Here is a 13,492-nt window from a genome sequence, read left to right on the forward strand (position 1 = left end):
TGGCTGCCTCCTCTACCGAGAAGCACCTGCCCAACTCCTGAAAAAACTGGATACAGCACTGCATTGTATACTGAGGAAAATTCTCGGATGCCTAAAATCAACCCCCCTACCTGCAATATACTGTGAACTAGGACTGACAACATTAGAAACTAGAATGAAGAAATTAGAAGCACAATATTTTACACGATCCCAAATGACATTATATACAAAGAACTTATTGAAACATATGATCAGAACCAAAGATTCCAACCAAAATTAAGTCCACCATACTGTCGAATGGTGAAACACATCTCTGAAACAGCTGCTCCTATCCCAACTCCTGATGTTATTGATGAGGTAGGTTCAGCTTCTAGTACAGGTATAAAGTCAAAGATAGCGCTACCCCCAGTCTCAAGGGGTAGCCCAGAGGAACCACCAGAGATGGGAAGAGGTAGGTGGCATGAATGGGTAGACCAGTGGACACAGACTGGGCATAGAATGGTATTCACTGATGGATCATGCTTTGCCACTGGTGGTGGGGCTGCGGTTGTGGTCCTTGGGCTCAGTCATGCACTGTCTTTTAAAGTAACAGAGAAGTTGTCAATATTTTCACTTGAGTTGCATGCACTATTGAAAGCGTTTGAATTTATTGCAAGTGTTTTGCCAGTAGGTAAATATTTGATATGCAGTGACTCACTTTCAGTGTTGAATTATTTGATGTATGGCCATAGGCCAGCAAGAAAATCAGTGCTGCTTTTGGAAAATATACTGCTAAAACTAATGACAGCCAAGTATGAGATGGTAGCAACATGGGTACCAGCACATGTTGGAATTAGGTGAAATGAGCAGGCAGATAAGCTGGCAAAATGGGGTGCTCGGTATGGTGAGAATTTAGTACGTCAGTATTCAGTGACTGATTTTTTAGGTTATTACGATAAGTTGCTAAGAGAGAAGGAGAAAGAGGTTTTTGGTCAAAGGTCTCAGAACCGGATCCTTGATTTGTATGATTATGGTACCCCACCTCCTGATCTATGTCACCCAGTCAGACACCTGGCTATCAGTATATTCAGGCTCAGAACAGGCCATGCTCGAATTAGGAGTGTATTATTTAAATGGAAGTCAGTAGACTCCCCATTGTGTGAGGTCTGCAATGTAGAAGAGGATGTTAGACATATTTTAATGTATTGTAAAAAGTATGAGAGACAGAGATTGCCACTTAAAAAAGCGTGCCTAAAGTATTTTGGTGCATTCACGCTCAGAAGTATCCTGGGCCATGCACAGGCACCACCATGGGCTAGAAAAAAATCTGTGGAAGTACTAGGCCGTTTTATTGTAGATACTAAGCTACACTTAGAGCTGTAATTTGTATTAATAATTGTATATATAAATATTATTGCACATTATTTTAATATTGAACATGTAAATTAGTGATATGTAAGCTATATGTATGAGTATGTGTATCTATTGCAAGCCAAGCTCATCAGTTTAAATTGCCATATCAGGCAGTTGTGTTTGAATTGTAAATATGGAGGCTCATTTGTGACACCATTGGACAGAGTTGAATACAGCCTGATATTGGCTTATTGTTGCCTTGAGATTCTTCAAAACCCCTCCCTAACCACAGTGACAAAGGCCAGATGGCTTTTTTAAATTATTTGACCCTCGGTCATGACAGAACAACCGCTGGACAGCCGAAATTTTGACGTGGAATACCTTCATCCCTAATGGGTCTGATGAAATCATGGAGACGTGCACAATGGGCAGCTTGCCCAGGAGTGCTACAAACAAACAACAACAACAACATTTTATTAAGCCTCGTTTTCAGGATCTAATTTCTAGCATATTATTTTAAGCTGAATTATGTGCATTTTTTAGTCATTTCAAATATTCTCTGAAAAAACTAGTGGTTTTTCTGGTGACCTGTAAAAGAAAGTTTAGTTTTCTGTAGGCTAGCCTATTTAATTTCCATTGTTTGAACTAGCAGAATGCTGATAGACCATTAGGCTATTTCTTAGAAGACAAGAATTGATTAGACTCTTAAAGCAAAACCAGAATGCTGATGGAAAGTGGTTTTTGCTTTTAGATTCAAATTTTTAGTCTCATGAGCATAGTAAAACTTGCAATTTTGAATCTTTTTTTCATTATGTTTTGATCTGCTTGTTGAAGAAATTAACAGAATTTTTGAAAGTCTTTCAACATTTTAACTGTGACCAATTATGAACATGAAAATTTGTTATTTGATATGTAATCAACAATTGTTACCAATTTAAACCAATAAATGGTTTGCATAGGCTACAAATGAAATTCACATTGGCCAAATGAACATATAGCCTAGGCTATAAGAATAAATGGTAAAGTTCTACCAAATCATATTATTGAGTTAGGAATAAAGTGAATACACCATTTGATGCCTTTTTTTATGCTGATTACGAATATGATAATCATTTCTATTGGAAATTAATTTCACCCTCCCCCCTATATATACCTAACCTAACCCTGAATGGGCATATATAGGGGGGGGGGCTGAAATTCATTTCTGATAGAAATGATTAGGCCTATTATATTCGTAATCAGCATAAAAAAGGCATCAAATGGTGTATTCACTTTAGTCCTAACTCAATAATATGATTTTATGCTGATTACAAATAGCCTATAATAAGCATTTCTATTGGAAATTAATTTTAGCCCCCCCCCTATATAGGCTATACACCTAACCCTGAATTGGCATATATAGGGGGGGGGGGGGCTGAAATTCATTTTCGATAGAAATGCTTATTATATTCATAATCAGCATAAAAAAAGGCATTGAATGGTGCATTCACTTTAGTCCTAACTCAATAATATGATTTCGTAGAACTTATACCCACACTTCAACCACAGTTTATAGAATTAGCAGTATGATCATTCCCTATCTCACCCATTATAAAAACCTGGACTGAGGTGCGAGTGCTCCAGAGAACATTTTTGCAGATATAAACATAAGCGGCATTAGATCTTTTCATGGGTAGACAAGTCAGATTTCTCTTGGACGCAAAACTTACAGTTATAATAGAAATAAGTGGAAACCCGCTATTATGAATAATGCACTTTGTAACCCTCTTGGACACAAAACTTACAGTTATAATAGAAATAATCGGAAATAAGTGGAAACCACTATTACAAATAATGCACTTAGTAACCATTTCTCATTGATTGATGGAAACAGACTAACCCACTAATGCAGAAATAAGTGGGAGGAGCTTCTTGTTCACACCGAGAATGAAGACCAGAAATGATCTGCAATAAACTTACTGGATAATTCTATAAACTGTGACTTCAACAAAGAGCCTCTCACGAATAACAGTGTTCAATAGCCTAATAAGGAAATATTTCATCAGGGCTATGTATGGGATCATTGGGGAGATTGTCATAGGGTACAATTCTAGTTTAGCTAATTTTTGTCATCTTAGAAAGGGTTTAGGTTAGGAAAATGCAACTTTCTGGGATGGGTTTACAGACTAAATTATGGGTACTGGTGCATAATATTTACGCTTCTAAAAAGTCAAGTTTTGTTAATGCTAATGAAATAAAATAAAATAGGATGAATATATAATAGTTTATAAACAAATTTGGGCTATATATTTGCACATTAGGGGTGGTGGGAGGTGAAGCATAGTATATATTAAATACATAACCTAACCTAGATACCTTTTTCCCCCTCAAACCCCAAAAAAACAATTGTTTAAATATTGTAATTCATTGAGAAACCCTGGCTTTGCAGTCATTAATGTATAGTGGTCTCTTGAGAATAGCTTGTTTGATGGGTTTTTCATGACTGGTATCCTTGTACAATATATAAAAGTGTCCATATTATGCACCATTACCAAATTATGTTCAGGGAAGGTATTTTGAAGTAACTACCTCCTTTATTTCTCCCTTAAGAGGACCCTGACCTTTGATGACCCTTAAAAATCTTTGTGTTATAAAAATGAAACCTTGTAAAATAGATCTTTGGCTTAAATGATGTACAATAAAACTTTCAACTACATAACTTTGCTCAATTCCAGTTTATGAAGTTTCAAAGATCCACCAATACATTTCCCAAATTTTGAAAAAAAAAACAATTTATATAGATTAAAATTCTACTCAAATAACAGAAATTGCATTTTCAGAACTAAAAACAGAGAAAAAGAAACTGATAACTGAAAATTAAGGTAAAAAGCTGTTTTGTCAAATTTCCAATAGGTATAGTAAGCTGGTATAGCCTAGTAGGTATAGTAAGCTACCTGTCAAGTAAGCAAATTTCTAAGACTTTTAAATCAGAAGAGGGTTATAACATGGAAACCTTAACATTGGTAATACCTTTCCAGAGTATGTTTTCGACCCTGGATTTATTGCTAAAAATTTCATTGTCCTAACCTAACCCCTTTCCAAGATAGCAAAAAGTAGCTAATCCAGGATTTTCTTATCATTGTAAGGAACTATATGGTGCTCTTTTCTGATATTAAGATATTTCCTTAAGAACAACTGAAAAGGTAGACTGGTAACAAGCACTAAAAAATATTTAGCCCACTCTTTTATTGACAAAGGTTCTTTTGCTCCTGTTCCCCTCTCCCTTATTATGGGGTAGAACTAAAAGTAAAATCTGCCATAACTCAAAATCCAATGCTAAGTTGATATACTGCAGTCACCTAATGCACCTGCATGGATTTACTATGATAATTAAATGTAAAAAAACAAGTTTTTTTAACTGAAAGTAAGAAACAACATTAAAACTTAAAACAAACAGAGATTATTCCATATATGAAAGGGGCTGTCCCCTCCGCAATGCCTTGCTCTTTATGCTAAAGTTTTTTATTGTTAAAAAAAAAGTTGTGAGAAAGTAAAAGAGTGAGGCATTGAGGAGGGGACAGCCCCTTTCATATACAGAATAATTTCTGTTCATTTTAAGTTTTAACGTCATTCCTTACTTTCAGTTAAAAAAACTTGTTTTTTTATTGAATTTTTGAACGTTTTTGAATTAATGCAGGTTTTGATTTTGGCTCACCGTACATGAATAATTAAAACAAAATATGCATATTAATTTTACTTTTATTTGGTTAAATGGCTTTCTCAAAACTTGTTTAATTTTATTTACAAACGTTTTTATTAGTAATAAATATACATAACTTATGAATTAACTTACATAACAAACTTCTATATTTATAGATTTTTAATATGTATATTAGGGGGTTTGCCCCCTAGTCAATACCTTGCTCTTTAAGCTAAAGTTTGAATTTTGTTCCAATTCTTTAAAAATGACCCCTTAATCACAAAGGCCGTTAATTATAATAAATAGCTCTTTTGAAAGTAATAAAAAATCTTTGGATTAAAGTGTAAGGTTTTGACTAGAGGTTGAACCCGATCGTATACGTAATATTTTGTGTTCGTTTTAAGTTTTGTTGTTTCTCCTTACTTTCAGTTGAAAATTGTTTTTTTATTTAATTTCTGATCTTTTTCTTTAATAATGATGGAAAATCTGGCGCCCCTTCATAGCAATGTCCCTTTCCCCATGAAAACTTCCTTCGTGGAAAGATCCTCCCATATAACCCCCCCCCCACCTACCAGAAAAGATCCCCTGTAAACGTCTGTATACTTCCCAATAACCAATATTATATGTTAACATTGGGTAAAGTTCATAACTTTCAGCCCTCTCCCCCAGGGACTTTGGGGGACTAAGTCATCCTAAAAGACATAGTTATCATATTTTCGACCATGCTGGACAAAATGGCTATCTCAAAATTTTGATTGGGTGACTTTGGGAAAAAATGAGCGTGGGAGGGGGTCTGGTTGCCCTCCATTTTTTTTGTCAATTAAAAAGGGCACTAGAACTTTCAATTTCCATTCCAATGAGCCCTCTTACAATATTCTAGGACCACTGGGTTGATACAATCGCCCCTGGGAAAAGAAAAAGAAAACAAATAAACATGCATCTATGATCTTTCTTCTGGCAAAAAATGCAAAATTCCACATTTTTGTAGATAGGTGCTTGAAACTTCTACAGTAGGGTTCTCTTATACGCTGAATATGATGGTGTGATTTTCATCAAGTTTCTATAACTTTTAGGGGGTCTTTCTTTCTTTTTTGAAAATCAGCCAAATTTTCTCAGGCGCATAACATTTGATGGGTATAACTAAACTTAATGAAACTTATATATTTGAAATTAGCATTAATTTCTGATTCTTTTGATGTGTCTATTGGTATCAAAATTCCGTTTTTTAGAGTTTTGGTTTCCATTGAGCCAGGTTGCTCCTTACTTACAGTTTGTTACCACAAACTGTTGGATATTTCATAAATATGTCAGTAAATGGATATTGTAGTTTCTCTATTTCTAAACATGAGACCAAAATGTGTAATCAGGGGTGTCAATTCACAAAATTTTTTCTTCATAAAGGTTTTGCTTTCAATGAAAGTACAAAGCAACAGTATTATTTCATTGAAATTACCATAAAAGGTATTTTCAAAATCGAGGATGGGGTGAAGGGAATATTTAAATTCTATTTGCATCTACTTTTAGATCAATTGTCACTAAATCAGTTAGGAACAGCTAATTATGGACTTTGGAAAATAAATAATTTGTATGATTGAAATAGCAAATGCCTTGGATAATTACTACTGTAATATTAGTCCTATGTTGATATTTGTAAATAAAGTGACAACATATTATCCACAAGGATAAATAAATTTTCTACACTCAGGGACATTCATATGCTACATCATTAGATCATCTATAGAATAGGAATTTTATCATCTTAGTTCTATGAATTGAAGTAAGCAATAAATTTTTGGTTTTCGGTTTTTTTAATCATTAAAACCATCAACAAGTCTTTCATCAGAGTAATTTTGAAAGCACTTGACTTAAGACAAGGTTTGTAGCTAAACTGTCATGCATCTTCCTGGGTCCTAGTTTGGGCTTTAAATATAACTGAGAAAGTGTTGCTTTTTCAATGTGATTAATTAAAAAAAAAAATTTCCAAAATAAAATCAAATAATCTACCAAGTGGAAACTACCACAAACCAGCATCAATAAATAAATGAAACTACAAATAAACAGAAGTTACAATAAATAACCGAGCCAAACACAAAACGAACAGAAATTAATATCAGTTGGGCTCAAAACCCCTATGCCTTTCTAAGGCAAGAACATAATTTGTACTTTACTGAAACAATATATAAATGTTTTAACTTTTATATTTTTAATAGATCAAATAATAACATTTTGATTACTAAATATTAGTATATGTATATTAAACTGACAATGCACATTCATTTGTATTTTTTAGTAAAGTGCAATGTTTTTGGGGAAATGGTGGGCATGAGAGGGGCATCAATCGCTCTCCAATCACTTTCAACTATTAAAAAGGCACTAGCCCTTTCAATTTCCAATCAAATGAGCCCTTTTGAAGTTTCTATGACAACGCTTTCAATACAAACCTTATGTGCTTCCAGGGCATAACTTAAAACCCTTGCCCTGAGGGTGGGGGGGTCGTCATTCTCAAAGACCTAATTTCCAGAACTTTCAACTACGTTGAACAAAATGGCTATCTGAAAATTTTATTGGATGTGTTTGGGGGAATGGTGGGCATGAGAGGGGGGTTAGTCACTCTCCAATCACTTTTGACTATTAAAAGGGCACTAGCCCTCTCAATTTCCAATTGAATGAGCCCCTCTTGAAGTTCTATGACAAGTCTATCTATAAAAACCTTATATGCCCCCAGGGCATAACTTACAACCTTTGCCCTGGGGGTTCTGGGGGGTTTGTTATCCTTAAATACATAATTTCCAGAACTTTCAACTACGTTGAACAAAATGGCTATCTCTAAACTTTGATTGATTGTTTTTGGGGAAATGGTGGGCGTGAGAGGGATGTTCAACAACTTTCTATATAAACCTTATATGCCCCCAGGGCATAACTTACAACCCTGGCACTGTGGAATCTGAGGGGGTTATCATCCTAAAAGACCTAATTTCCAGAACTTTCAACTATGTTGAACAAAATGGATATCTCAAAATTTTGATTGGATGTGTTTGGGAAAATAGTGGGCTTGAGAGATGGGTTAGTTGCCTTTCAATCACTTTCGACTATTAAAAAGGGCATTAGCCCTTTCAATTTACAATTGAATGAGCCCTTTTTGAAGTTTCTACAACATTGCTTTCTATAAAAACTTTAAATGCCCCCAGTGCATAACTTACAACCCTTGCCATGAAGGCTGGGGGGGGGGTCATTCTTAAAGACCTAATTTCGAAAGCTTTCAACTATCTTGAATAAAATGGCTATCTAAAAATTTTGATTGGATGTGTTTGGGGAAAAGGTGGGCGGGAGAGGATGTTAGTTGCCCTCAAATCACTTTCTACTATTAAAAAGGGCTCTAGCCCTTTGAATTTCCAATCGAATGAGCCATTTTTCAAGTTTCTACGACAAAAATTTCAATATAAACCTTATATGCCCCCTGGGCATAACTTATAACCCTTGGCCTGAAGACTGTGGGGGAAGTGTCCTGCTCAAAGGTATAATTTCCTAAACTTTAAACTGCGTGCAACAAAATGGCTATCTCAAACTTTTGATTGGATGTGTTTGGGGAAATGGTGAGCATGGAAGGGGTGTTAGTTGCCTTCCAATTACTTTCGACTATTAAAACGGGCACTAGCCATTTTAATTTCCAATCAAATGACCCCTTTTGAAGTTTCTACGATAACGCGTTCTCTAAAAACCTTACATGCCCCCAGGACATAACTTACAACCCTTGCCTTGAGGGCTGTGAGGGGGTTGTCATCCTCAAAAACCTAATGCTCGGAATTTAAAACTGCTTTAAACAAAATGGCTATCTCAAAATTTTAATTGGATTTGTTTGAGGAAAGGGGGGGCGTGAGAGAGGGTTTAGATGCCCTCCAATTCCTTTCGACTATTCAAAAGGGCACTAGTCTATTGAATCTCCAATCGGATGACCCTTTTTGAAGTTTCTACGACAATGCTTTCTATAAAAACCTAATATACCCCCAGTGCATAACTTAAAAAACTTGCCCTGAGGGCTGTGGGGGAGTGTCCTCCTCAAAAACATAATTTCTATCTGGAATTCAACTAAGCTGAACAAAATGGCTATCTCAAAATTTTGATTGGATGTGTTTCGGGAAATGGTGGGCGTTGAAGGGGTGTTAGTTTCCTTCTAGTCACTTTCGATATTAAAAAGGGCACAAGCCACTTCAATTTCCAATTGAATGAACCCTTTTTGCAGTTGCTACGACAACTTTTTCAATACGAAGTGCCCTGGTCTAAAGGAAAAAATTATAAATAATGCATTGTGCCATTATCATTCTTATATACCCCCAGGGCTGAACTTAAAACCCTTGCCCTGGGGGTTGTGGGGGAGTGTCCTCCTCAAAAACATATTTTCTATCTGGAAATCAACTACACTGAACAAAATGGCTATCTCAAAATTTTCGATTGGATGTGTTCAGGGAAATGGTGGGCGTGGAAGGGGTGTTAGATGCCTTTCAATCACTTTCAACTATTAAAAAGGGCACAAGCCACTCCAATTTCCAATCGATTGAGCCCTTTCCGAAGTTTCTACGACAGCTCCTTTGATACAAAGTGCCCTGGTCTAAGACCAAGAAAAAAAGATAAAAAATTAAGTAATACATTATGCCAACATCATTCTTTACTTAGGCAGCGCTATTGTGCTGCCTATTATAAGCCTTTATTCTGCAATTTTATCATGTATGCATTACTCCAACAAAATTCAAGGCACTAAAAAAAAAACACTAAAAATAAATGAAAAAATTATTTTCAGAGAGTTGTGAAAAACTGGAAAAAATACCAGTTTGAAAATCTATCACAGTAAATACATAATAATTGGCACGTTTTATGGAAAGAATTTAAAATGAGTGCCATTTCCAAGTGTTGTTGATAGTGTTATATGTTTTAGCCTATAGCTGACACTATCTTATTTCAGAGAAAATATTATGGATGTGCCTCAAATTCCAAAAATGGATCAGCCTTTGACCATTCCTGAGACTCCTGTGGTTAAAATTGGTAAGTTATCCAATAAAAATTTGGTAACAAAATAAAAAGAAAGCTGCTTTTCTAGAGTAAATAATTGTTTCTTTTTCCTCTTGCTTCTAAAGTTCTCCTCAGTAAAAATAATAAAAAAGAAAGAACATGCAACTACATTAAAGCTAGGTAATGAAAGGGCTATTTTGCTACACAAAAGTCTAATTTATTAGCTATATATTTTCATTTTGTGGAGGCAACTTGTCTTCAAGCTGAAAAATTTTCTCTTATTTTTTTCTGTTTGCAGGCATAAGCAATAAGAAAGACTAGAAAGCAATAAGAAAAAAACATTCCTACTAAAGAGTCGTGTTTTTTGCAGCAACCACAATAATTTTCTATTAATTATAAGGACTAGTTTTATTATAATTATCTATAATAATATAATTATACATTAATTATAGTGACCAGGTTCTGTCTCTTATAATAAGCATTTTTTTAAACCAAATTACCTACAACCTTTTTATAACATTACTTGATGTTTGTTTGTTTCCTGTTATTATCTTTTTGTGATTTGTTAATAAATCAAGAAAAAGAAAAGGAATTTATGATAAAGTATCTGTTTGTGATGGAAGAGGATTCACCAAAGAATCTTCTTTTTTCAGTTACCACTAAGCATCCTCTTGGTAGTTAACCTACAAGTTGTTGGTTTTTATGTTTTTGATATTTATTATTGTCTTGTTGTCTTTGTTGTCTTTGTCTTGCCATTTTTTATCTGCATTATTTCCTTGGCAAAAAGCACATAATTCCATCAGGTTTTTTCAGCTTGTCCAAATTCTTTCAAGTTTCCCAGTTTTTATAAACTTGTTATCAAAAGCTGTTCAGGTGTTGCTAGTTTTATATATTGCAGTCAATAGATTTCAGCAGCTGGAAATACCACGTTTCTCTCAGCTACTGGCTATGAAGATCAACATGGCCAAGACTAAAGTCATGGACCTAAATAAACAGTCAGATTATTAGCTTGTGTTTTACAGACAAGAATTGGAAAATGTCAATAGCTTCACCTATCTTGGCTCAATAATAGACCCTCATAGAGGCTGTGACCTTGACATACAGAACAGAATCAACAAAGCCAAAGCCATCTTCTCACAACTTTGCCACCATTTTTGGAACCAGCGGGAGATCAGCATGGAGACAATTATTTCTGTAAAGTGGTTGTTAGATCTGTTCTCTTCTATGCAGCTGAAACTTGGCCACTGAAAGTGCTTCGTCTCCATGATTTGGAAGTCTTTGACCACCACTGTCTACAAAAAATCCTGAGGATTCAATACTCCAACAGAATCTTGAATGTTGATGTGCGCCACTGCTACTGTAACATCAAACCTGCCACCAGGATTGTCAAACAGAGAAGACTGTATTGGCTTGGCCATTTCTTTTGAAGACCCAATGACCGCGTCATAAAGCAAGTGCTTCTAGCTGCCCCATTGCCAGATTGGTGCAGGCAACCTGGCTGTCAATTGAAGAATTGGTGGGCAACTGCCAAAAACAGCTTTGACGCCATTGGCGGATTTCATAAGTTTTGTAGAAAGTGGGAGAGCTGCTGGCTCTGGTTTGCTGAAGAGCTGGCACAAGATTGCAACAAATGGGAGTCAAACATATTGAGCCTTCTAGATGCCGAGTGAGGCGTCTGCATCTGGTCCTGCAAAAAGTACAAATAAGTATAGTCAATAGATTTTGAGTAGGGGGGGGGGGGGCTGTGTGCAAAAAAAAATATTTTTCTAGGCTTTTTAGTAGATTTTAGACAACTTCCCCTTTCCCACACTTCACATATTCACTTATGTTCCAAGTACTGTTTTTGTTTTTTCATAAATATGTGGTATTTGTTCAGTAAAGCTAAGTGTGATTATCTAATAGATAACCTTCCAAAGATATTCCATGTTTTATTTTCTAGGAACTATTGTCTTTATGTTTATTGTAATTAATATTTTCATCACATGACTTTGTTGTTGATTTTAATCAATACTTGTTCTTTCATTTAAGCTTAAGCCCTATTGAATCTAATGATAGTTTGACCTCAAGTAGTCTGATTTGTATGTTTGTTGTGTCTTTAAATTGCAAGCTTGCCTCTTGGCCATATTTGCTGTCAATTGAGAGCCTTGCAAAAACAAAGATTTTTTTCGGAGGGGGAAGAGGGTTAGAAAAAATGATTCATATAATTGGTGATAATCTTTAAGTTATATCATTAGAATTGTAAGGGAAAATATTTTATTATCGGATATAGTATTTCAATGTTTCTGTCAAACAGGAAGTGGGGTATCTCTTTTCTCTCGTGTATATGCATATGTTTTCCAAAATCAATTTACCAGTATGGAATTTGAAACAAGATGATTTAAAAATACAAAAATATAATTAAGTGAACAATTTTGTTTTTTGACACTAAAGGAAACTGGGAAAATTGAATAATTTTGTTTTTCATTCAAAGGAAAAAGCAACACTGCCACCTATTGCTTGGTGGCTTTTTTATACTAGATGATTAGTCAACTGATTAGTCAGATGATTACCTTATCAACTGCATGACCTGTGGAAGAATTTTCAGGACTCTTTTTCAACTCTAAGTCTAGACATTTTGTGTTGGCTATTTGCCAAAGATAGTTTGATTTCTGTCCTTATAAGCGTAATTATTCATTCTCGTGGTCGTTTTGTTGAAAAGAAGAAAGCAGTTGGGCTTGTTTTGTAAGCTTTTCTGTTGAATGTGTTTGATGTCCCTTTAATTTACGCTTTCTTTCAGAAGTTGAAGGGGCTTTACCAAGAGACCATGAGGATCTTTTTGACTTTCAAAACCTCCTTTTGTCTCCTAAAAAGGAAGATATTCCTGTGGGTAATTTTTACCTTTTTTTAGGACCATTTAAACTTGAGCCTGACACCCAGGAATTGGGCTCCACATGTTTTGACGATGAAGCCATCATTGAAGCCATCAATAAGAATCGATCCATCTTGTCTTTTTTTTGGTTTTGTTTTTTTTTTTGCTCAAAGAATATTTTCTCTTTTCTAAAATAAAATATTGAACATTAGTGTTGTCTTGTACTGTAGTAGTAAGTACTGTAGTGTAAACATTTTTGCTTGTAGATAATGATATTTCTTTTTTCACTCCACTTGTCTTATCTTGATTGTTGTAAATCCAGCAGAAAATACAGGAAGATATTCCTGTGGGTACTTTTTGCTGTTTTGTACAACCATGTAAACTTGAACCTGACATCCAATAGAATTGGGCTCTCCATATGTTTTGACAATGAAGGTACATCTCAAGCATTTGGTTTTTATATAATCAAATATATTGGGTAATATTTTATTGGGAGAAACTAGAACAAATTAGACTTTACTAGGTCTTCATCATCTTAAGATTTGAAACTGCTGAAGCCAAATCGAGATGAAAAAAAATAACTTGAAACTATGAAATGAATTATGGACAACAATTCCTACAAATTCTGGACTTTGCAAATTTCTCTATAA

At 34.9% G+C, this 13,492-nt stretch overlaps 1 long non-coding RNA gene across 6 annotated transcripts; it reads left to right on the forward strand.

The window, feature by feature from the left end:
- Positions 1 to 311: 311 nt before the first annotated feature.
- Positions 312 to 13,053, forward strand: LOC148941905 (uncharacterized). 6 transcript variants are annotated; one of them, XR_016143135.1, is made up of 3 exons: positions 312 to 336; positions 9,948 to 10,027; positions 12,882 to 13,053. It is a non-coding gene; the product is annotated as an uncharacterized LOC148941905 (long non-coding RNA). The 6 variants fall into 6 exon arrangements; XR_016143137.1 differs by lacking the exon at positions 312 to 336 and adding an exon at positions 1,782 to 1,841; XR_016143136.1 differs by lacking the exon at positions 312 to 336 and adding an exon at positions 1,808 to 1,923.
- Positions 13,054 to 13,492: the final 439 nt, after the last annotated feature.

Source organism: Artemia sp. Qi Xiang Cuo, chromosome 17, assembly GCF_049724085.1.
Source record: "Artemia sp. Qi Xiang Cuo chromosome 17, ASM4972408v1, whole genome shotgun sequence".
In the NCBI taxonomy this organism is placed as follows: Eukaryota; Metazoa; Arthropoda; class Branchiopoda; order Anostraca; family Artemiidae; genus Artemia; species Artemia sp. Qi Xiang Cuo.